The sequence below is a fragment of the Ambystoma mexicanum genome, chromosome 2p, assembly GCF_040938575.1.
Source record: "Ambystoma mexicanum isolate Mex_15411 chromosome 2p, UKY_AmexF1_1, whole genome shotgun sequence".
Classification (NCBI taxonomy): Eukaryota; Metazoa; Chordata; class Amphibia; order Caudata; family Ambystomatidae; genus Ambystoma; species Ambystoma mexicanum.
In genome coordinates this window covers 761,782,454-761,807,666 of record NC_090923.1, presented here as the reverse complement: position 1 = coordinate 761,807,666, position 25,213 = coordinate 761,782,454, and the positions used below count along the sequence as shown (strand labels likewise).

Genomic DNA, 25,213 nt, shown 5'->3' with positions numbered 1-25,213 from the left:
CTTGTCATTGTGATCTGTGATCATAGAGAGCAATGGGAGCATGTTGGCTGGTGTGATGTTGGGGTAGTTACGAGCTTGGGTTGCAGGTGCGATGATGGTTGGTAAGCTAGAATGTGTGGATGTGTTGATGGTGAACAGCATTGTGTTGTGGTCGGGCAGGGGTCATTGTTAGATATGTTGATGGTGCATTTGTCGTCGGCTAGCCAATCTAGGGTGCGGCCTTTGATGTGGGTGGGGCCTGCAGAGCGAATTGAGAATCCTTGTGCTTCTATAGTGTTGAATAGAGCGGTGGCTTGGGTGTCGTTGTTATCATTGAGGCCCAGATGGAAGTCTCCTAGGATGATGACCTTGGATGAGGGCTTGAGGTCTGATGTTAGTAGTGTGGCTATGTCCTCTTCTAACGATGAAGTAGGGCCCCGGGGGTCTGTAGATTAGGTGGAGGAGGAGAGAAGCGGTAGCGTAGAGGGTTATTTTAGCAGTCAGTGATTCTCCTGATGGGAAGGTTTGGTTTGGTATTTCTATTATGCTTACGCTCCTTTTGGAGATGAAGGCAAATCCACCTCCCTTAGAGGTGGTTCTGTCCTTTCTGATGATGGAGTAGCCATCTGGTAAGGTGAGCGCAAGGAATGGGCCAGCTGCTGGATGTAGCCAGGTTTCTGTTATGGCGATGAAGTCAAGGTCATTGGCCGTGATAAGGTCTGATATATCTAAGGCGTGCACAGGGAGAGATGTGGCGTTAATGAGACCTCCATTGATGGCAGGGAGCAAACCTATTTCTTTGGGCCTGTTGTGAGTCCTGTTTGCTATGGGTACGATGGGGTTGCTTTCCTTGGATTGGTGAGTGTTCCTAGTGTGATGAGTAGTTTTGGTTTTGTTACTGAGTCTTTCATTTCTCTGTAGGATGGAGGGGGCGATAGTGGTATTGATGGTTGAGGTGTTGTGGTTTCGCCTGTGGTGGCAGCTGGTGGTTGTTTCATGGCTGAGTGAGTGGGGTGGTTAGTAGATGAGCTTTTATATTAAAGGGTAAGGTGGTGCGATATTGCCTCAACTAGTAGTGGGTGATGGCTGGCAGGCTGGGCCAGTCAGTTGCTTGCAGGTGGGCTAGCGCAGGTCTATAGCTGCAGCAGTGTGTTTCAAGCAGCGCTGACCAGGTGGAGCAATGTGTGCTTAATATCAGCAAAATCACAGTCAGGGTGTAAATATCAGATTGACACAGGCTAGTTGCACATATCAGATTGGCATAGGCTAGTAGCACATATCAGGGTTAGCACAGTCAGGGTGCAAATATCAGATTGGCACAGGCTAGTTGCACATATCAGATTGGCATAGGCTAGTTGCAAATATCAGGGTAAGCACAGTCAGGGTGCAAATATCAGATTGGCACAGGCTAAATACAAATATCAGATTGGCACAGGCTAGTTGTAAATGTAGTAGCAGTATGGCCAGAATGACCATTGTAGCAATATGTGTAAAGTAATGTTCCGTGATGTAGTGGGAGTATAAAGTGTGTGTAATATGGAGGTATTATGAAATTGAGTTATAAACCGTACTGGATAAAAAAAAAGATATATATGTTACTAATGATTGCAGGTAAACAGTTGTGATACACTTCTGTAAGTGCACTAAATGTTCAAACGTATAAGCGTATTGTTTCATATTGGTGTGCAATAACACATGCATTGGTGTATGGCACTCGCCTTACCATTACATAACCCCTGTCTAGTATCAATAGCAGTTGGCACCTGGGATGGTGTGCTCACAAAGGGGCAGGGTGGATGGAGACACTAAAGGCGCGGTACATGATGTGCACCAGAAAGGCATGTTATGTACTGTGACAATTCTGCAAATTGGCCTCACAGTGCTGGTGTCTGAAGACTCTCCTTCGAACACCTTGTTCCTTCAATGACCATATGTATGTGTTCATTGAATACTGTTGCAGGCCTAGTGTGCTTACCCCATTCTCATCACCCTCCTCTTACGTACCTTTTACTGTACGTGTGAAGAGCAATGGTACTTTGTAGGCTGTACTATTGCAACAGCCTCTTCTTTAATTTACCCACTTTCTTCCTCGGCCCACTCCAAGTAATTGGAATTGAGGCTGTAAGACTAATCATTGGCCTAAAGACCAGGGACTGTATATTTGATCCTTGCTCTTCAACCTTTACTTGTCATCTGTAGTGCACCTAATGTCTACAAGCTTCAAGCTGTGTCCTGCATCCTCTCTTCTGCTCTCTCACTTATTGCTGACTGTGTATGTGTGAATTAGGAATCGTGGGCATCCAACAATGTGTGCTTTAATGCCAGTAAGACTGAGATAATTTTTATTAGACCCCTGCTACATTTTTCCCCATTTCACTCTGGCTGTCCTCTTTGGGTCCGTTACCTACGCCTTCCGGTGAGAAAAAGAACCTTGGTGTTATCTTTCTCTCCACCCTGTCCGAATTTTCTCACATTATGGATGTGTTGAAGAAGTTACACTACCAGCTGCAGCTACTAAGAGGAATCGTTGCTTTTTTCACTTTCCCTTAGAACCTCGCAGTCGCAAGAGCTGTAGTTTTGTCTAGACTGGACTATTGTAACAGCCTCTCTAAATCTTACTGCCTCTAATATTCGACCTCTGCAACTTATCCAGACAGCACTACAAGACTTGTCCTTTCCCTTAAATGAAGGATTATATATGTCCAGTTTTTAAATGTTTACACTGGCTACAATTGGTAGCTGCAAGGATCAAGAATCAAGACTGTATGTATTGTCTACAAGGCTTTGGGGGCTTTGGGGGCTATGGACCACACTACTTGCAAGTTTATATTCTAAAGCATTTTTGTTCTTCAGCTGTTTACTCCTAGACCTCCAAGTCTTTGAGGGTTAGGCGCTTCAGTAGGTAGAAATTGGGGAGAGGGTACTTTTCTGTACTTGGGTGGTGAATTCCTCTGGAACAGATTCCATGCCTCTCTAAAACTTGAGCAGGAACACCTCAGGGTTTGCAAGTGATTGAAGACTTTCCTTTATGCTTCTGCTTTCTCTGTATCTCTCCCTTGCTGAAGTTTTTGTTCTGCTGCACTAACTGGTTACCTGCCCACCCGGTAAATCTTATGGGGACTAGGTTGCGTTATCACCAGTAGCTCCATGCACTGTGTCGGGGTCTACCATGCACTATGGACTGTATCTGCAAGCACATGGAGCCATGCCTGTTTGCACTTACTTATAACTGGACACCCCAGCGTCACTTACTGGAGGTTCGGTATTGCACACGCCCCTTGCATCCCCCTGCCACTTCTGCTGTCATTTTCTGTTACACTTGTGTGATATGAATGACACAAGGCCTATTAAGATTATTTATTCTGTTTCCTTTTGTTGTTCCCCTGCTTGTTAAGTGGCACCTGGAAACACCTGTGTACAGGTGAGCTACGAATTACTTATTATATGAAATTGTTGTTGTTTTGTTCCCTGGCCCCACCACTTATTTTTGGTCTTGTGCCGACGTGCACATTTTTGGTGGGTTTTAGGGGCTTCACAAATAACCAAGAAATACATGAATAATCTAAATTAAGCTTGGATGCACTGGAAATTTGATACTATGCTATCTGGCTTCAGATTGCAATAAAGAAAGAGTTTATGTTCCACAGTGTTAGCCAATATTGAAGTAATGGGCGAAGGAATGTGTAATGCCAATGTGCATTATGAACATGCAACTGTGGTGTTTGCACATTTACATCTTACTGCACAGTGCAATAAGCGGTGCATGATTCCAGAATTGATATGATTGCGGGAATGGATGTACACAGAAGCTAGTATGCTTGTACAGCAATGTGTTTTTACACTTTTACATGATGACTGCATTTGTATTTATGTCACTGTTATCCCTTGACGTTCCAGCAATTATGTTGGACAAAGTGTGTGGCTTTGGTGGTTGCTTTAAGGATGAAATTGAAGATCCTTGTACTATCGACAAGGCTGTCCAGGTCGTGGGAACACACTATCTGCAGCTCCTTCTGACAAACTACTTTTCTTCACGATACATTTGATGTTGCCGCTCCAACTCTGTGCAAGGGAAATGCTTTTCATAGCTCAGAACAGGGGGCACATTACTATTGACGTATAGAAAAATACGTGCCTGTGTGCACCACGCATAAGGTTATTTTTAAAAGAAAAGGAAAAAGTATTGTAAACAGGCACGTTGATACCAGTAAATCAGAAGTAAATATCGTGATGTGTGGTTCACTTGAAATATCTGGTTGTTTTTGTACTACACTGTTTGCCAGCAATAGTGTTAATTGTTGTGGCATGTGTTTCCAGAAAAGAAACTGATGCAGGCACGATGTGAACGCTAGATGAAGGGTGGCATTGTTATGTGACCTTCAAAACAGTGGACTAAGAATTTGTCGGAGTAAATGTGTCAAAAATCTACAAAGAAATGATAAGATATGTATTAAAAGCAGGCATTGGAAAGTAAAGTTTTTATTTCAGAAAACTATGTTGTGAAGCGGTTGGTCCTCTACAACATCGGAAAAAACGATTTGCAAAACATAATGTAAGCAATATTTTAAGTGAAAGCTATTGTAGTGTGGAAAGTGTACTGTCTGTCATATGATGAATGCTCTGATGGATCAATGTTCAATTTGCTGCAAAAAGTAGACGTCGTACATGTTGCTTGAAACTTTAATTTATAGCCAAAATAAGAATGTATTTGTATATTTAATTGAAAAGTGCTTACTGAAATATGTTTTTCTGTTATCGATTTTACATAGTTAAATACTCCCGCTCTTTGCGTGTCAAGGATTCAGTCGACCGGCAGATGGCTTTTTCAACAGTGTTTGGACAATAATTATCAACAACAGATATATGATAACACTTGTTTGGGATGCTCCGCAGACAACAATTTGTCCTTTTGCGGTTGCAGTAACAAGGAGAAACATGGTCGCATATAGGTTCTAGAAAAGTGGGGATGTGAAAGTGTTATTTCAATTTTGAAGCAGTCATTTCTCCTGTGTAATGGAGCGCAATGTGCACAGATTATTCGTTGCTTATGGAAAATAATTTATGGTGCAGAACGGAAAGACTTGCATTCATGGTTCGATGATCGGATTTGGCAGTAAAAGATTACAGTTGAAAGTTTCAGTAAAAATGTGAATGCAGCGAGGTTCGGTAGCTATGACCTGTGTGTCACGACCCAAATCCAGAAACCCCTGTGGCAAGCCCATGGGCCAAGAGGGGTCTTGGCTTGGGTCTCCAACAAACTTAGGCATCCATTGCCTAGGCCCTTTTGGGGCCGGTCCTGGCGCCTTTGGCGCCAGGCTCATACTTAATAAAGACTTGTGTTTAGGGAACTACTTTATTTCAAGTGCCAGCCAACATGGAGGCATCCACAAAGCTTGGTTCCTTGGAACCAAGCTATGCGGTATAGAGTTTTGCGTGTGGTAGCCTAGGAACTACTTTACCTGGACTACTTTCTTGAAGCTATTTAAACCACACCCGACTTGGATAGCACGCTTCGTGTTACTTTGCAATCCTGCAACGTGACGTTCACCGTGTTCAGCTGTACCCGCGAACCTCGGAAGAACAGCACCTGTAAGGAGACAAAAGGACATCGTTAGTAGCAGCAGCTTACCTGTAATTTCATCGTTAGCTGCCCACAGCTCCTGCAAACAGCTTCCTAGGATCAGCGTGTCTCCCGGACCGACGGATCTGCAAAAAAGGAAGAAACCAGATATTAGAAACTTTACAACATAACGAACTGTGCTGAAAGGCTAACCTCGCAAGTCGCCCCTCAACCAGCATCGCCTTGGAATTCCACACACCGGGTGAGCACCGCGATCTATGGGAAAGAAAAGACAACAGGTTAGCAAGGCAAGGCATCACAGCGCTGCACATAGCGCCTACTTACCGCATCATAGCCCTCTTTACATGCCATTATTTACCAGCGAGACCCAATTCAGCCACTGCATCACACTGGACTTCCGCACACCTAAGGAAGGGAAAGAGACATTTATTAAACCAAGAAAGGCATGCAAGAATAACAACAATATACAACAGCAATAAGACCTACCTGAAAGACTCCAAATGGGCCGGCATCAGTGAAGTAACTAGATCGCATTTGCCCACAAAGTAAAACGCGCCCCTGCCAAGAAGGCAGGATGGAGAGCACACCTGAACTAACAACAAGGTGAGGAGAAGCCCAGAGGGGCTGCGGGCATACAGGGTGGTGGGGGGCTGATTACCCCAGTTGGCCAGTCTTGAACATAGCCCACCTGTATTCCAGGCAGAACTCCCCCGCTGGTCACACCTGGGAAACGCAGAGAAGGATACCAGAGTCCCTACGGCTGGTGGCGTCCCCGTGGATACCAGGTGAGCGTAACATTGTGTTTGAAAAAGTTAACAATGTTTTCGCAGACTTAGGTGAATGTTTTCATTGTTGTGTCAAAATGCACAGTATTTCTTACTGCCCCAATACTGCTGTATGCTACAAAATAAAATGTTTATATCATTTCAGTAAAAAAAGACTTAAGTTTTGCATTTGCTGTGGATGTTTGTGTTAAAATTCTTTGTTTGGCGTACAATAACTTTATGACGTTGGTGATGACCATGTTCGTTTGGCTACGCTGCCCACTAACATTATTGAAATTGGTGGAGCTAATTCTGAGCCTATAGTGAGGTTAGCGTTAGGGGAAGGCGAATGTAATCAGTGCCGCGCAGCCCTTTCAAGTTCGGTCCATACAATCTTATTGAGTTTATCTACTTTATTGAACATGTAAAGTGGGTGGATTCTATAAGATTACTTGTTTAGTTCTATATTTTAACTCTGAGATGTGGTTCCTAAAGAAAACTTTTTCCAGGAAAGGTCACAATGTAAGGTGGGGTGTGAAATGAGCGACTGGGCAATAAGCAGTAATATGGAGGGGCAGGTGGACAGGGGACGATGTTTCATGTGTGTTACATTGAAGGTAGGGGCAGTGTTTTTCATGCTCTTCAGCTTCAAAAGCACTTTCAAATTGCTCCCCTAGCAGAGTGGTGTGTTGCAGTATATGCAGAGGACTGTTGTCTTTGAAATATACAGATCAACAGCTTCTTTTATTGCTTGCAAGGTAGGTGGTGGGATTTTGTGCCCCTCAAAGGTAGGGTGTGTCCTTATGGCACAGGTTGCGCAATTTGAGGTGGACTAAGATAGCCTAGTATTTGCTGAGCTCGGAATAGCCGTTCTGAGAGCATTGCGGTGTTTGGATTGGGTGATGTGGTGCATGGATGTGGTCCCGTAAGAGTACTATTCAAGTAGTCCGTGACTGAGTATAATGTTGCACTGAGTACATTTTAGTTTGGTAGCATTAGCCTTTGGTACTTTCCCAACAGTGGTAAATAACTGCCACACCCATGATTTCCCCCTTGATGCTAGAGGTAGGCACTTCCTGTGCCTCCTTTCCTTGGTCCTTTTCACTGTATTTGGAATTACTGCGCTTTTTTGGTTGATTAGGTCCTCCAGCTGGTCGTGGTGGCTGTTGGGGAAGAGGAATGATAATAGCTGTTGCCATTCTTAAGATGAATAGCAGTTTTGCTAATATTCTTCCAAGTATATGCTCTGTGCTAGATTGTTAATGGATAATGAGTAACAATGGGTGTAAGAGCTTCACAAGGGTACATTTTGAGCTTGAAAGTTGCTAGATCAGTAGAACGCGAGTTCAGAACTGTCCGTGAAGCAAAGACCCGATCGTGAAGTGCGGACGCGTTCGTGAACACGTCATCACTCCACGTGCCCGCACACAGTCATGTGACACTGTCCTGACTGTCTGTGATGACTTCAGACATTCGCAAACGTCTGACGGATGCAAAACCAGTGGAAAAAGTTGCAAAAAGTGTACAGAAGTGTTAAAAATGTTGCTAGAAGGTGGGAAATGGCAGAGATTTAAGGTGCAATGTTCTAAATTGGACAGACATGTTGCTATATTGGGGTAAGTATGATATTTAATTGTATTTATTTATTTAATTCTTTTTTTATAACGCACATAATAATGTACCTGAGTTTGGTTTCTAAGCGTGTATAGAGGATTCAAACCTCTGTTGCTCTGCGTGCTTCCAAAACCAGTGAGTTGTCCCTGTGCTATTCTCCATTTAGTAAGTTGCAGGAAATTAGCATGTACTGGTAAATACCCATGAAATTCACTGAAAAAACATTGTTTAAGGGATCTTATGTTTAATTTACACCATTAAAAACCTATGAATTTCAGTGGAAAAAACTTTGTTAAAGGGATGTTATGGTTACAAGTAACCTCAGAAATGTGCCAGTTATGGTAAGCTAAGCAACCATAACTCACACCACCTACGTGCACTGCTAAGACTAACAACCAGTACATCAAAGATGACATCACAAATGAAATTAATTTTGATGAAACGTCCCTACAAGGGGTTGTGTTTATAATGTTGGTAACAAGATGTCAGGGGTGATCGAGAGACCTATCATGAACTACTTAATCTATTAAAGAATGTACTCATGTAAACAAAACATTGTATTGGAGTGTTGTTGTTAATACAGGAACCTAATCATACATAAACATTGGCAATGGCTGCAGCATGCACCATAGAAGTACATTATTTATAATCTTGTAAAGTTGGATAGTAAAATAACGCATGCTACCTTATGAGCGTTTTCATTAATGTTAAACATGTAATAACCAGCTAACAATTCAAGACTTACTACACCTTTGTGCTAGTACAAACATGCCAATGAAGACCCACAATGCATACATATCAGAAGCACATACAGGGAAACTAAAGTAAGGAAGAAAGAAACAGCTTTACCAGAAAATGTTAATAATATTAAACTTCATCTTAATGTACACATATGAATTGGTTGTTTGAAGCCTGCTTATTGCCTCATGTATGTGCACCAGGAACTGCGACCAAACACTAAGGAAAGTATTTTAAAAACATATGACAAGGTTAATGTCTAGATATAGGACCTTTTGAATTTTAATATTATGACTGTCAGTGAACAACACCACTTGGCCTACATATTTCAGTGAACAAAAACAAGTGGTCCAGATATATGATGTCATCAGTGATGTGATCAAGGAGATTTGTGATGTCATCTTTGATGTCCTGGGTGTTAGTCTTAGCAGTGCACGGAGGTGGCACGAGTTATGGTTGCTTAGCTTATAATAACTAGCGAATTTTTGAGGTTTTTCGGTTTTACTTCTAACTTTAAGGAACTCATCTTGGCAACAGTAAAGACAGACACAAGTGATCGCAGATCAAGGGTTTTTATTGAACAATGAATGCAGGGTGGACAAATGCCTAACCTAAACCTAAATCTAAGATGGGAGCAGGCGTCGACCATCAAATGAAAAATTTGGCAGTCCTAGTGGCGTCGTGTCACAATAAAGGGGCCTATACTAAAGAAAAACCTATTGTCAATTCCGTAAAAATTCCGTAAAACCAAATATAGAAAGAGTGTGGGATCGGGTTTCAGTAAAGAAAAGAAGTGTTTCAAATAATAAATCAGGATGTGGATGCCAGGGGTCTCCCTTCCCCATGTTTTCAGCATGGGACAAGGTGGGACCTTGGAGCACAGCACATGCTTTGGCTTTCTTAGTACTAGCCGACAGTCCCGTTCCAACTGGCTCAGCACACGCTCAAACTTTCTCAGCACGAGCCAACAGTTCCATTCCAGCTATCAGGTTCTGGCGATGGCAAAGTCGCTTTTTGATAAAAGTATCTTGCTTTCGAGGCCTGATGTATCCAACAAACAAACACAAACAAAAAGTTATTTTCCACAGTTCACGTTGAACGATGGCTTCACACCTGGATCCCACTCTTCCGGGCGCCGACCAGAACACTTTGGGTGATGGTGTTGGGGTGAACTCCCAGGTATGCCAGAGCGCTGCTAGAAGTCCATAGACTTGGAGGGCCCAACTCCCTCCCCCAATATACACGGATGACTCAGTCAACGGCAAGTTCAAACTGTGGTTTATTACAGACAAAACCAGAAGGGATTGATACAAGAACACAGGTGAATTCCAGTACGTCACAGCTTCTCCTGGCTCACAGGCCAGTTTTTATCTAAAACAGAAACACGTCACTACTCTGGCCACTCTCCAAAAACCTGTGTGATTGGCTGTCAGGAGTCTAATAACCTATATGGGTACGTATGTGTGTGATTCTACTGGCTCTCACATGTCAGGTGGTTGGCCTGTCCCATCCCCAATTTACTAACTAATACATTGTTGCAGGGTAGTGGACTTGGACTATTGGTTCTTGCCTGTTGCTATATGCCCCTAAGGTACTAAAATGTGATTGGCTAGAGCTGACGTCCCCAGGCCTGGGACCAGAAATCGTTCTCAGCTCACTGTGCACCTTTTCAAGGTGATGTGAATGATTATGTGTATGTATTGTAAATTGTGTGTACCACCTTTGCCTTATGAGACCGTGTCCTGCTCGTTGCAACACTTGTTGCACTATTGTTGCAGCCTGTGTCTGGCACCTAGGATCGGCTTCTCTTTCCCACCACTGATCACTGTACATTGTTTCACTCGGCTATACCACGTGAATAGAGACCACATAATTGAGCTCTGCAGCTCCCAATTATGACGATTTATTCTGTGTCTTTGCTGGTGGTACCTTTGTCGTTGGTGAATTGGAATGTCTTTATATCTCTCAACCTTGACTGATCGCTCTGTGTCATGTGTCTTGCTCCCTGTCCAGTCTGAATCGGCTCAGCTCGTCTCCTGATCAATGATTGGAGGCCTGCTGTAATTTTCCTAAACCTTATAATACAGTTTCTACATTGTCTGTGTTATACTACTTTACCTATGGGTCAGCTATACGTTGTTTAATCAAGTTCCATATGCTCTCCTGTATATCCGCGCTACTATTGGCTTTAAGCATCAACAAGCTCACTCAGGATCTCTTGTGCCTGCGTTTCTGTGTTACAGCATTTGGCTATTGACAAAATAATAAAAGCAATGACAGTATGTATATGTATCTGTCCTCTAACTATAGAACTGTGCGCTCATGTTCTTCATGTATTCAGGTGTGTGTTTATGTGGTGCAGTGCAGACTGCACGTGTGCTTCATGTCTAATGCTGTTATGTCATGGTGTCTCGTCTCTATTGACATCAACAACATGGCTTCTTGGTACTTAGTCCAGACTGTCCATATAGGTGTCTCTGACCATGGCATTCGGCTCTTCACTTACGCATGGATAATTTTGTACCACACCAGGTGTGTATGGCTGACTGAGGGGGTACCTCTCAGTGTATTTGTCGATCATTGGTGCATTTGGGATTCGTCTGAAATAGAATGGGTGGTTGCAGGCTTTTCTGGCCTTCCATCTTGTCATGAACTTGATGCGGGGGGTGGTCCCAGGATCCCGACTCCCTCTTCAATGGCCTCACCCATGGGTACAGACCCTTCACAATACTTTGGATGATGGCTTCACCGTGGGGCCCCCTCTTCTGGGCGCTGACCATTCTGACGTATTTTACAAATTAACAAGGCAGTTCTTTTTACAGCAAACTTTGGGTGGTAACTTTCCACCACGGGATCTCCCTTAGCCGAGCTCAGACCCCACAAGACAACAGAGACACTTCCTTTTCGCTTGTCTTGCAATGTTCACGCTTTCATAAATCTAAATGTCTTTTTAACAATGTTTTTGGCCTCTGCCCCTAGGTGTCGGCTTCCCTCTGTCGAGTTCACTCTCGCCGACCTATGGTTGTCAGTCTCCCTCTGCCGGGTTCAGTCGTGTCGCCTTTTATTAACGATCCCTTTTCATTAGCAGCCCTCATCCAGGTTCACTCTTGCTAATTTCCACGACACACAGTTCATGTGCTCATTTCCACGAAACACAGTTCTCTGTCGGTCAAAGAGTTTCAATGGTAAAGAGGATTTTATGTGACCCCTGTATGACCACTTTGACTGTTCTTCACCTCTTCCCAAGGCCTCTGGTTACAGTAGTTTATTACCATTGGGTAATCGGCCAGAGTGCCCTGCTTGAACACTCATGTGGTGCTGGATTCCTCTGTATCTGGTGTGTGTCCCCCCTTCTCAGTAGTATCCTTTTGCTTTTCAAAGTTGAATTTATGCTTTGACTACTTTTAATTCTACACAGTTCGACGACACTCCCCTCGACTCACCTCCTCGAACTCCTTGGATTTCTGATGTCTTGGAATCAAGGTTTGTACCTAAGCATGTGGGGAAAGTAAAGGCCTGTCAGGTGTGTGTGATTCGGGTTAATTGCCTGACTCTGCCTGACCCTGGGGTTGGGACTTGTCACGTAGACAGTTTTAACATTAGTCTGGCTTTCATTACAGTAACAAAAAAGTGTTTGTATTGGAAAAAGAGGGGGTAAGAGTTTATAAGTGTCCTACGGGGTACGATGGGGGAAAAGGTGTCATGAGAAAGAAGGTGGTTAGGTAACTCAGAAAGGTAGGTTTTGTAAGGTTTATGAAACAAACGGGAATGATGAGGATTATTATCGTAAAATAAACAAGAGAAATTTTCAGAATGGTAGGGTTTGGTCAAAGAGGACCGGGATTTCAGATAGGAACTAGGAAAACAGGAATTCTGAGAGTTGTGGTTTTTCGCAAGTTTACAGAGGCAAATGAGCTGTTGGCTTTACCTTTGGATGAGGGAGATTCAATGGGAGGAAGGGATGATTATCGGGAATAGCTTATAAAAGCCTCAGAGACTTCGGCCCCCTCATCATCCTGCCTGTGATGGTACCGCGTCTCACCTGGGGTATTTTCCAAGCACAACCCCAAGCCCTTCTACCCGGTGGTCTGTCCCTACCTGGCCACTACTAGGGTTGGGATAAGAGAGGGCTAGCTCTTCCCTGGCCACCTGAATAAGGGATTCTTGAGGTCTACTGGGGAGATTTTCATAGTGAAGTCTGCTAATAAGGGCTTATATTCAACAATTTGCAGCGCTTTTAGACTGTGGCTTAAGGATGTAATTAAGCGCCCATTTGTGACAAGCCTGTTGCCAGCGGCATTCGTTGACAGTTGAATGGGATGTTTGTCTTGTGCACTGCAGCTGTCTTCTTTCCATACTAGCCGTAGCAGATTGTGATCACTATGTGTCATCGGTTTCACGTTGAGAGATGTTACTTTATCAAAGAAATTCAACGAGGCCCAGATGTAATCAAGAGTGTTATTCCTTGCCAGGCCGTGCCAAGTTGGTTTGGATGGTTGGTCACCGTTGATGGCTCCATTCAGCATTTGACAATGGCGTAAGGAGAGAGCGAGCAACCAGGTTTGACCTCTTAGAACGACTTCATTATCTGGAAGCTGAGTGTTTATCTTCGTGATAGGATCGTATTTGAACCAGCTACAATTGAGGTCCCCGCATACAATCACAGAGACGTTGTCATAGGCAAGGTAAGTATCGTCGATTAGAGTTGACACATTTTGGATGAAGGATGTTGGCGAAATCATGGCAGGATTCCAATATCCGTTAATTATTAACAGGTTAGACATATTGTTAGACAAAGATAGTCGAACCAGAGTGCTTTGGACAAACGGATTTGGGTTGACAGAGGCCACTAGTGTCCACCAATTCTGAATTTTCAATAAAGTTATCAATCCGGCATAGGGACGACCCTTGCTATTTTTTCTGGCGGGATTGATAAGAGTGGTAAAACCATCATAGGTCGGAGAATCCCAAAGCCATGTTTCCTGCAAGCAAATGACAAAGACGTCATCCAAGGGTTCAGAGAAGGTATTGAAGAGATGGGTAAATCCTCGGGTATTCCATGAGAGTAGTGTTAGCTCTTGTTGAGGGGTATTATCTCATTGTTACTTACAAGGTCCCTTCGGTACTCTTTTCGCACTGGTATATCGACCTTCAGACGCCTGATGTGTCATGTCTTGATAGTTTGTTTGCGAGGGGGCTAAGGATTGTCGCAGTGGGAGTCGCTGATCGACCTTGCGAAACTCGTCTCTTTCGTCATTTTTTTTAACGTTTTTGGGTGATCTTATAGTAGTTGGTTCGACAATGAGATCAAAGCCATAGAGCAAGAGATGTTCATTCGCCTGTAGCAACAGATTTTTTACTGCAGCAGAAGAGATGTGCAATAATACTTGATCAATAGACAGTTCGGTTATGTATTCGACAATTTTAATGTCATCAGAAGAGATGGATCGTAATTGAGGGATGCAAACAAATAGTTTTAATATATTTGCTCGATTTAAATTGACCTCATTTCTGTCTGAATTAATATTTTGAAGCTGAAGTTTCCACAGACACAATGTTTTTTCTAGTTTAGAGGTCCCACCTGGACCAGAAACTATGTGCAAGCTAGAATTCCGCAGGTTCATAGTTTGTTTAGGATTTAGTCTTGTGCATAACAATGGCAGTTTGACCCTCTTAGTAATAGTTTGAGGTTGTTTTCCATATGCTCCAGATTGTGGCTTCCGTGCGGCAGCAATTGCAGATGAACTTCTCTCCTCAGATTGCTCGAGCATAGCAGCCTCATTTGCATCGGTGCAACCATCAATTGTGCCATCAGTGTCGACCGAATAGGTCGATAAGTTGCATAGGTCAATAGATGAATCTGAGGTAGCACTTGAAATAGAGATGTCACTGGAGGCCACACGCCGACATTTAGCTGTGTTCTTAGAAGGTTGTGAGTTAATACCTGAGACTCGTGCGGAACTAATTGGAGCTGTGGGAACTTGCTGAGTAGAATGTGATTTCCGATCAAATAAACTTGTTTTCTTTGGAGTCATGCTGTTTCTTATGAATTTTTTCACATTTTGCTGAGCTTTTTTCTGACAAACAGTTTTTTTCTTTGGATATTTTGCGGGTTTAGCAGATGCACTTTGCAGGTTGATTTGTAAGGTAGTTGTTATAGTTTTGGCAGGACCTTTAAAGATGTTGAAGGTGTTGGCTGGCACAAGATCATGGGCCACTGCGTTGTTTTGTGCAAGAGGGTCGTTCGGCTGTGAACTGCTGTCTTGCGTCGAAGGGGTCTCGACATTCAATTTGCTTTGAGTACATTCGGAGTCAGCAGATGCGGTGCTCGCCGTAGGAGGGATTAAGACATCCTCTTTAACAAACAGTTCAGGGGGTGCCAGACCATGTGAGTAAAGGGTTTTGAGTGTGGTTTCTTGCATGTCTAGTCGGTCCATTGAGGAAGATTTGGTGTTTTTACGCAACCATTTCACTGATTCAACGAGACTTTCGATTAGAGTATCATTTTGGCAATGGTGGCGAGCAGGCAAATCGCTCAGCCTTTCTTGCCACCTCAGGGATTTTTCGGCTTCCTTTTCCATCTGGACTTGTAAGAAGCCAGTGAAGTGCTCAATTTTGTCGATTTTTGTAGTCAGCCCCTTGGTCACTTATTTTCCCTATCAGAGGTTCAAGTAGTTTGGTAAATGGAGCAAGTGCAACAGCAGAGGCAGGCAGAACATTATTGTGAATCTGAGAGAGGGCGTCAACAGAGATACTGAGAGGAGGCGACGTGAAATCATGGGACATCAAGGAGCATAATGAGCTCTCCAGATTGAATTGTGGATTTGAAGGAGCGCGGTTTCTGGTAAGATTTGAAGAATGGGTGTCTTCTTGAGGTTGACTAGATAAGACCTGCGGAGTGCTTTCATTCAGCATGGATTTAGCACTCGTAGATGGAGTTTGAGGATTGCCTTTAGCTTTTAACTCGGCACTGCGTTGCAGTCGACTAGTCCGGGCAATAGCGCTCCAGTTTAGGTGAGATTGGAGAGGTGGAGGCGCTTTTGGAAGAGTTGAAACAAGTGAGAGCAGGGGATCGATAGTGGCCATATCAGTGGAGGTCCACATGGAGAGTCCAGAAGCCTCAGGCACTTGACATGCCAATGCATTGTCATTGCCAAATTCAGTGGTATCCACAGCCAGTCCAGAGAGGCTAGCGCCCTGTTTCGTCTTCAAGATGGATTTATTTAGTGAGCTAGGGAAAGAAATTGAAGCCAGTGGACTTCAGGCAGCCTCGGAGACCCTCGTGGGATTTTTCACGCTTGATGTTACATTATTATTTGAAGGAGGATTTGAAAGTAAAGGAAGCGTTTCCGTAAACGCTGGAAGTTGTTGTGAAGGAACATGAGTAATCGTACCCAAGGGTAAAGGTACGGTTTGTGAAGGTGTGAATTTCATTTGAGGAAGAATATTGCTGTCAAAAGGTGGACAGGTTGGGACAGCATTGGAAAGAAGAAGCTGTGTTGTCGTAGGCTGATGCTTGCATAAGTTAGGGGCATACGACTGATTTGATCCATCGGAAATCGGGATCCTTAAGAGTTCCTCATCACTGACTAAAAAGGGCAGAGGCCCTTTTTCAGTCGAAGTCACTGAATTGACCAGAGAAGCAGTTGCCAGAGCTGGCCAAGGGAATGAGGAGGCGATTGGGGCTGATTCGAGAGGATTTGCATGGAGGTTACGAGCAGGGGACTTTGGTGCTGCCAAAGTACTGGAAGAGATGCGTGAGTGGTTTATGGAGGTAGCTGTATGAGCGCCTATGTAGATTGGTAAACCTGTCGCACAGTCGTCAAGGGGGGCGGCCAAGATGATGGCAGACTCGCTGCCTATGTCGGCTCCTCCACGAACAAAAGCGTTAGCCGTCAAGACAGGCTCACAGAGAGGTTGTTCATTGTTGGCAGTTAAAGATGAAGCCTGAGTGGAGACCGCTCCAGTCGCATGGCGTGCAGCAAACAGTAAGCTAGGGGGGTCCAAGACTAAACTCAGGCAGCCAGGCAGTGACGAAGTTGCAGTAGTCATTGAATTATAATTTAGAATGCATGTTCATATAGCAAAAAAAGTATTGCACACTTCGTACAAGTATCAGTGCCAATGGAATTTTAAATAACAATGCTTAGTTTAAATTTGTTTTAAATATGATGTGTACATTAAAAAAAATCATCATAAACTTATCATGTGTGTAGGTAGCCAAACAAAGGACGCACACAGATTTGATAAGAAGTATGGAAATGACATCTGTTAGGTTATTTGTGTAGTTTCTGCTAAATGTTAATATGTTTACACACAAAAGTTTTTTTTGTCTATCTATTATTTAAAATATAGGTATGAATATACTTGAAAAAGATGAATACTCAAAATAATGTTACACTGTTGGCATGTCTTCATTTATTTATTTGTAAAACTGAAAACATAGTTAGGTTATATGTTTTGGTTTGCTGGTTCAGGTTGCATAAATTAATCTGTGAATTTGTTATCATTTAATTTTAAATAAAGTGTGTACAGTATTTTAACATATGTTCATTGTACATGAATATATAAGTGTTGTTAAATAGTTAAAATAACTGAATAGAGTTGTTTGTCTCTCCAATGAGAAGTATTTTACTTCTATGGTATGATTAATGAATACAACCTGTTAATGATTGTATTCTGGGAATACAATCAGTATTCACCTGGTACCATTATGAAAAAAACAAAATATTTTAGTTTTTAATTTGTTATAAACTACATTTGACAGTTAACAACATGGGAGAAAAAAGAGAACATGAATAAAGGTATTTGGTAAGTAATTTCAGCAATATAATAATTTTGCATTTATATAGTGCTACGAAACCTCAGGCATCTGAGGGCTGCTTATTATTACCCACAATGTGTGCTGCTCATTTATCGACCTCGGAAGGATGAAAGGCTGAGTTTGGCCCTGCTGGGATTCGAACCTGCATCAGCTGGCTCTGCACAGATGTTAAAGCGAGCGCTTTACTCGCTGTGCTATCTGACCAGCTATGAGATATATATATATATATATATATATATATATATATATATATATATATATATATATATATATATATATATATATATATATATATATATATATATATATATATATATATATATATATATATATATATATATATATATATATATATATTTGCAGTTACTCAGAAACCCTTTCACTAGCAAGTTCAGAAAGCAATGATGAATGTAAACTTCTTTTTTGTGGGTGTGGTTATTATTTGCAGCTACGGTTGGTTGGACAGTCTTGTACACGTGGATGTCATCAAACAGCGTGGGCGTATCCATGTCAATACATCGCAACGTGTGATTGAATAGTTTGTTCACGTGGACAAATGTAACGCGCAGGCGTGGCGCCACTGCGAGTGATATGATTGGCTTGTAGATCATGCGCAAAGATGCGTAGCTGCCTTAAAGGAAATCGACCTCCTATTGGCTCATTTTGCATGTGTAGGTTATGTTAAACAGCATGGGCGTACCCACGTGAATACATTGCAACGTGTGATTGGATCGTTCATTCATGTGCATAAAAGTCACATGTATGACCAGAGCCGCAGCGCATGATTTGATTGGTTGGTGCATCATGCGTGAAGATGCACAGATGCGTTAAAGGAGGTTGATGTCCTATTGGCTAATTTCACATGCACGGGTTGCGTCAAACGTCATGGGCGTACACGTGTCAATATATTGCAACGTGTGGTTGGATCATTTGTTGACACTCAGAAAATTCACATGTAGGTGCTGTGCCGCAGCGCATAATAAGATTGGCTGGCTGATTAAGCGCAAAAATGTGTAGCCGCTTTGAAATAGCTTGATGTCCTATTGGCTCATTTCATGCATCTTGGTAGCTGCGGGTATAAAACCTTTTTTTTAAAAAAAAAATATGTATATATTCATGGAAAAAACTTCAGTTGCAGGGATGTAATTGTGAGTAATGCATTGTAAAAAAAATCTTGAAATTCAAGGACAAAAGTGTTGTTCCAAGGACGTTAAGGTGAGCAATACATTGTAATAAAACCCTTGAAATTCAAGAGAAAAACTTTAGTTGTGTAGGGATGTTAAGGTGAGCACTTAACAAAACAAAACCCCTGAAATTCAGCTAAAACCACCTAAACTTTGCACGCCCTGTTGTGCAGCTCATGACCACAATGATGACATCAGAAATCACATTATTGTACACTTGACATTTGCAAAGACATGTTTTTTATCCTAATTGCAGTCCCTCGCTTGTTTAATAGACCCTTCTGAAGCCTGCCTATCCTTAAGATAAGACACACACCACGCCATATTGGAACATGTTTATTATCCTTGTGAGTGTATAATGTGACCTCACGGGACAGCAATGCCCTTTAGTTAGTATTATCCACTACTTTGTGTATTCAAATGTAAGTCTATGATTGACCTGTATACTGCAGGATACCTGTATGGTTTGCACATGATAATTAGAACATACTGATCTAATGCGTTGTTTATGTTTTGTTGTTTATGTTTTTTATATTTTTACCTCTAACCTGGCTAGTACCGTATATCTTTCCGACAAGGAATGAACTTCATTAGTGGGGTTATCCCCCCATTGATTTATATTCGATATATTACTGAGTACACAATTCACAGTGAATAAGCAGTGCAATACTAAAAGACAGGAACATGATCATATTAACTTCATTCTGTCCACATAGAGACCTGCTGTAAAGCTGCATCTATTTCAATGGTCATGTTCCTGTTTTGTTATAAGAGTGTGCTTTCTTAATAACCTGTTCATTTTTTTAAAAAATCTTTCCCAAAATGTCCAGTCTGTCAGGGCCTGTGACAAACCTTTTGTTTGCAAAATAGCAGCCAAATCTGTCATGCAAGTCAAAAGCTATCAGCAATACAATTTTCGGATTTCCTATGACTCAAGGCTACCAGCTACCGCTGCCCTGTTATATATATTTCTATAGTTAAGGTGAGTACTGAGTTGCATAGGAAATTGAAAAAATGAATTTCTAATAACTTTTGACTTGTGCAATGGATTTGGCTGAAATCCTGCAGACAATTCATAAAAAAATTTAAAGCAAGGTTATTTAGAAAACAAAAAAAAGCACTTCGGTCTACCTGGTCTTCTCTGTCTACTTGCCATAAATGGTTCCCTAGGCAAAAAAGGTACATTTTTGCTCCACGGCACAGCCCAAACCGAATTTGAACCAGGCCAAAACAACTTGGACACGAAGCGTTGACTCGCAATCCTTTTGTGGTTTGGGGTTATTCTGTCCAGTAGTTTTTTAAATATTTGATTGAGAACAGGGTGCCGAAAAATATATAGTGGGCACGGCCGAGGGGCATGGCCACCGGCCATGGCTGAAGGCCAGGGACAGTGGTGCTAACAAAATATACAGTTGGCACGGCCAAAGGCCATGGCCAGGGGTGCAGAAAAATATACATAGAGCATGAAAAAAAAGATGGTATAACAAAGCCCTTGAAATTCACTGAACAAACTAGTTGAAGTGCATTTAAGGTGATTAAACTTAACACAACAAAACCCTTGAAATTCAGCGCATTGGGAAACTCAGGGCCGGCTTAACTCAGCACTTTCCCACTGCAAAACCCAAGAGCACATATGTATCATAAGAGAAGGAATGTACAATGCCATTCAAAATAGCATTATGGGGGATATGGCATTATGGGGGAGATCAATGGGAAAACGCTGAGGTAAGCCAGTCCTGAGTTCCTCAATGCGCCGAATTTCAAGGGTTTTGTTACTCACCTTAACTTCACATCAACAAAAGTTTTTTTCTTGAATATGTTACAGGGCCTGCGCTAGCTGCCCTTTAGTTATGGTTAAGTTGCTCAACTCATAGGAAGAGCACATTTTGGGTGGCTTATAACTTTGCCCCTCTGGACCAACCCTCACCAAACTTTGCAAAAAAAGTATATGGCCCGTCAGATCGATCCTGCAAGGTTTGGTGAGGTATCGTCAAGGGGGGGCAAAGTTATAGGGGTCCCAAAGTGTGTGGTTTTTCTCATAGACGCAATGGGAAAATAAATGTGCTCGCGCCTACAGCCCAAACCGCTGGATGGATTTTTACCAAATTTGCAGCTTGGTTCCGAAAGCATGCCTCTTGTAGATTTGGTGTAAATCAGTCTAGTATTTATTTTTAAAATGACCAAAATGTAGGGTAAAGAAAATGTGTGATATCTGGGTCCGGTCTGCTGACTCACTTCTCTATTTGGCCCGGGGACAGGGCTCAGATTGGTCCAGAGGGCGGTGTGAGGTCCGCGGACATCAGGCACACCCACTGATTGGATGGTGAAAAGCATAAAGTTCGTCATATTTTTGGAAGTGTCCGCCATGTTGGAGTCACGAACAGGCAGAGCTGGCCATGGACAGTGCGTCGGGGAACGGTGTGGAAACACATTTTGGGTCATTTGGTGGTGGCAAGAGGGGCTGGGAAGGGTGGGTGAGTGGAAAAAAGATGATATGACGCTGTTTTTGTAGGTTGAAAAAGGCTGGGTAGGTGCCGTAGCTGTTTGTGGACAGCACCGTGGACAGGCGGCTTGGAAAAGACATTCTGGGTCATTTGACGTCTGGAATAGGGCATGCAAATGGTAGAGAAGTGGAATGAAGGCAATGTGCAGCTGTTTTTATAGGTGAAAAAAGGGTTCGGAAATGCTGCCGAGTGCGCAGTCTATTTCAGTGGCCCCCAGAATATGTTCACTGGGTACAACCACCACAGTAGTAATATGTGTATAGTGATTGTAGGTAATGTAGTGGGCGAACAAAGCATTTGTAATATGAAGGAATTATGTAATGGAACTGGATGTAATTTGGCATGTGGGAAAGTAGGTACAATGATGAATGCAATACAACAAATGTTTATGTGCGACAGTGTTAGTCGTCATTGAAATAACGGGCAAAGGAATTTGTATTGCCAATGTGCATTATGAACATGTGCCTGTGGCCTTTGAGCATTTACATCTTACTGTGGAGGGCAACAAGGGGCGGGTCTATGGATCCAGAAATGGATAACATTGTGGGAATAGATGTACCCAGAAGCTAGTAAGCCTGTAAGCCTGTAATCCACTGTCTGTGTTTTTACAGTTTTACGTAATCAGTATACTTGTATTTATGTTACTATTATTTGTTCAGGTTCCAGCAATTAAGGCAGACAAATTGTGAGGCTTTTGTGGTTGGTTTAAGGGTGAAAGTCAAAAACATTGCATTATGTCTGAGGCGTGGGAACACACTACCTGTAGATCTTTTTGAGAAACTAGTTTTATTCACTATACCTTAGATGTTGCCGCTGCAAGTCTCTGTTGGGGAAACCAGGGGACATATTGTTATTGACATTTAGGGAAATGCGTGCTTGTGTGGACCGTGCCTAAGGTTGTTTTTAAAGAAAATATAAATGTATTCAGAACAGGTGTGCCGATAGCAGTAAAATGGAAGTAAATATTGTACTATGTGGTTAACTTGAAATATTTTGTGGTTTTTCAGTGCACTGACTGCCGGTAATATTATTAATTTTTGTGGCTTGTGTTTGTAAAAACGAAACTGACTCGGGCACGCAGTGAACTGTACATGAAGGGTCTCATTGTTATGTGTCCTTGAATACAGCGCACTAAGAATTTGAAGGAGTAAATGTGTCAAAAATCCACAAAGAAATTATAAGATTGGCTATATTAAAAGCCGATGTTGGAGAGTAAAGTTTCTATTTTGGAAAACTGTGTTTTCAAGCAGTTGATACTCCCGTGGTCTGAGTGGCATATGATAAACGTCCTGATGGATGAATGTGCAATTTGAGGCAAAGAATATACATTGCATGTGTGAATTGTCACTGGAATGAGTAGGCAAAATAAGAATGTACTGTGTATATTTAACTGTAAAGTGGTTACTGAAATATGTTTTTCACTTCTGCATTTTATATTGTTGTATAATCCTGATGTGCATATATCATGGGTACGTCCTACTGGCCGATGGCTTTTTCAACAGTATTTGGACAATAATTATTAAGAACGGATATGTAATAACAGACATCTGGGACGACCGCCAGACAACAATCTGTCCTTTCACGGTTGCAGTAACAAGGAGCAACATGGGAGCGTATAGTTTCTAGAAACGTGCGGATGTCAAGTGTTGCATTTATTTCAAATATAAAGCACTAATATCTCCTCTGTAATGGAGGGCCATGTGCGTACATTATTCGTTGGTCATGGAAGATAATTGTTGGTGAAGAATGGAAAGACTTGCATTAAATGAATTGATGATCGGATTTGGCATTAGAAGATGACCATTCACAGTTTTACTGACAATGACTGTTAGGGAGATTTCTCATAAATGTGCTAATTCCCTTTACCTTAGAGACCCCCAGCAACTCTGATGGCTTTTGCGGAATTGATTCTTTTGCATGGAAAGAGTGTGAGCCTTTTTTCCCACTCTTGCATGTATTTTGATGTGTGTTTTACTCTTGTGTTCTTTTATTATAGAGTTTTAGATAACTCCATAGGCATCATCCTTTCATGTGTGTTACACAGCACCTTCAGTGCAGTGACACAGGGATGTTTTTTAGACTTCCAAAAGGTGTAAATACCTTCTCTGGGATGAACTATTGTTCCCCAGAGAATGTAAAGTGAAATTGACTTTACTAGTCTTACCAAACTCCTAGACCAAGCACACACTATCTTACAATAGAGTGCTGGAGGGGTTACCTATCATCCCCTGTGTCTAAATACTCATATAGCAGTCAAATGCTACCCTTTCCTATTGAAATGGCTGGTGGCAGTGGTTTTACAACGAACTACCATGATTTTTCCCGACCGCGAATATCGGTAGCTAAAAATCGAGGGAGCCATGTTTTTCAAGATGGCGCTGTAAGCCCCTTTGTTTAAACAGGTCCCGGTCCTCTTTTTTCGCTGTTTCTTTGTGGAAAGGTCCTTCTAGAGTTTGTCTCTGCATACCAAACCAGGTATGGTCCCTTTGTTCGTAAGCCTTTGGTGGGCTTCAGGACTGAAGACCGCCTCTGGCGTCTGAGTGTCTGGGGTGGGCAGGAAGTGAGGGAGGTGCCCGAAACTCTCTGTGCTTAGTCTCCTAGGAGACCCAAATGCACTCTGGCGTGATTGGCTGGCTGACTGGCCGGCAAGGACAGCCACCCTGCTGGGTGAGTGACAGATAGGCTGGAATGAAAGGGGAAAAACTGTTTAAAAGGCGAGTCTCTTGGACTGGAAAGCAGAGTCGACCACTGGAACGAAACAACCGAAAACGAGCTGGAAGAGGACGGCTGCTGCAACTCCTGGACCGTTGGTTTGCCCGGTGAAGCCCTGCTGCAGGTCCGAATTGCCAAGTTCATCTTGACATAGAAGCCCCTTCAAGGACAACTTCTTCTTTTGAGTTGGTGGGACCAATCAACTTGTAAGCCACCTGGATACCATTCTCTGAGCTGGTTAGGTTTAACCAGGGAGAGGGATACCAGCTTGTGTACTTGAACGACAGCTACTGGAACTGAAGTGACTCCATTTTGTCAGTGTTTTCCAATGATCCAATGCAGTGCAGGAGTCCCCAACGTCCTCCCTCTTGTCCCCAAGACTGAGGCTCAGGAACAGCGAGATCTGCAGGAACTGCCAGGAACCAACGTCTTCAGCTGCATCTTTTGCTTCATATTAAGGTACTGTGCCAACCCGATTGAGAGAACGCATTTCTTGCGGTGAAAGTTCGTGGAACTTTCCCAACTTGCAGGCCTAATCAGCTTGTGACCCAACATATGATTATTTTTCATACAAACTACTTTTAAGAACTTTTGCAAAGACTTTACTGTTTACTACAAGAACTGTTCTTTCCTATCCAAAACACTATTCCATTGATTTTGGCCTAGGCCTATTGAACTGAATCAAGTCCGCTGGTGAACTGAAACTATTTGCACTGCCTAAGAAAGTATTTGTGATCCATTCTGCTAACTTGTGCCTTTTACTCCCATTAAAAGTAACTGAAATGCAATTGTGCTCCTATTTCAGGGGAGCCTAATTTTATCAGAAACTTATTGGTTTGGTATTGAAGTGTGTTTGTGTATAATATGAAGTTGCCTCCTTCTAGTGATTTTTTTCTAAATGATTGTGTAATAAATGAATAAGTGTTTTACCAAGAAACCTTGAGTGTAAGTGTCTACTTAAACCACTGAGATTGTAAGACCTCTGTGTAACATCCTTGTACTGCTCACATTCCCTCTTGAGATAAGCCGGGCTGCTCAGCTCGCTACCAAAAACCGTGTATTACAGAATTATACCAAAGGTTGCTTTTGCTTACACCTGTAGTCATAATTGTATGTGGTGGTCCCAGAGGATGCTGCATGCAATTCTGCCTAACACTGACAATGATACAAAGTTTCGTAGCTATGAACTGTATTTCAAAAAGTTAACCACGTTTTCATGGACTTAATTGAATATTTTTTGTTGTTGTGTGAAAATGAAAAATACTTGTTACGGACCGGAGTACTGTTGTTTTCTTCAAAATAAAATGTTTCTA

The 25,213-nt window shown here is 42.4% G+C and overlaps 1 protein-coding gene across 3 annotated transcripts in view; it reads left to right on the top strand.

Annotated features, from left to right (window-relative positions):
• The window catches only part of LOC138566764 (olfactomedin-4-like), a 664,524-nt gene that overhangs the window by 147,548 nt on the left and 491,763 nt on the right, over positions 1 to 25,213 (top strand). For 2 of the 3 annotated variants that reach the window (XM_069644407.1, XM_069644408.1), the window contains exons 2-3: positions 4,749 to 6,163; positions 6,260 to 6,345. The exons of the other annotated variant lie outside the window; for it this stretch is intronic. The gene's annotated coding sequence lies outside the window, so the exon portion shown is untranslated. The remainder of the gene's footprint in view (positions 1 to 4,748; positions 6,164 to 6,259; positions 6,346 to 25,213) is intronic. 3 annotated transcript variants of the gene reach the window in all.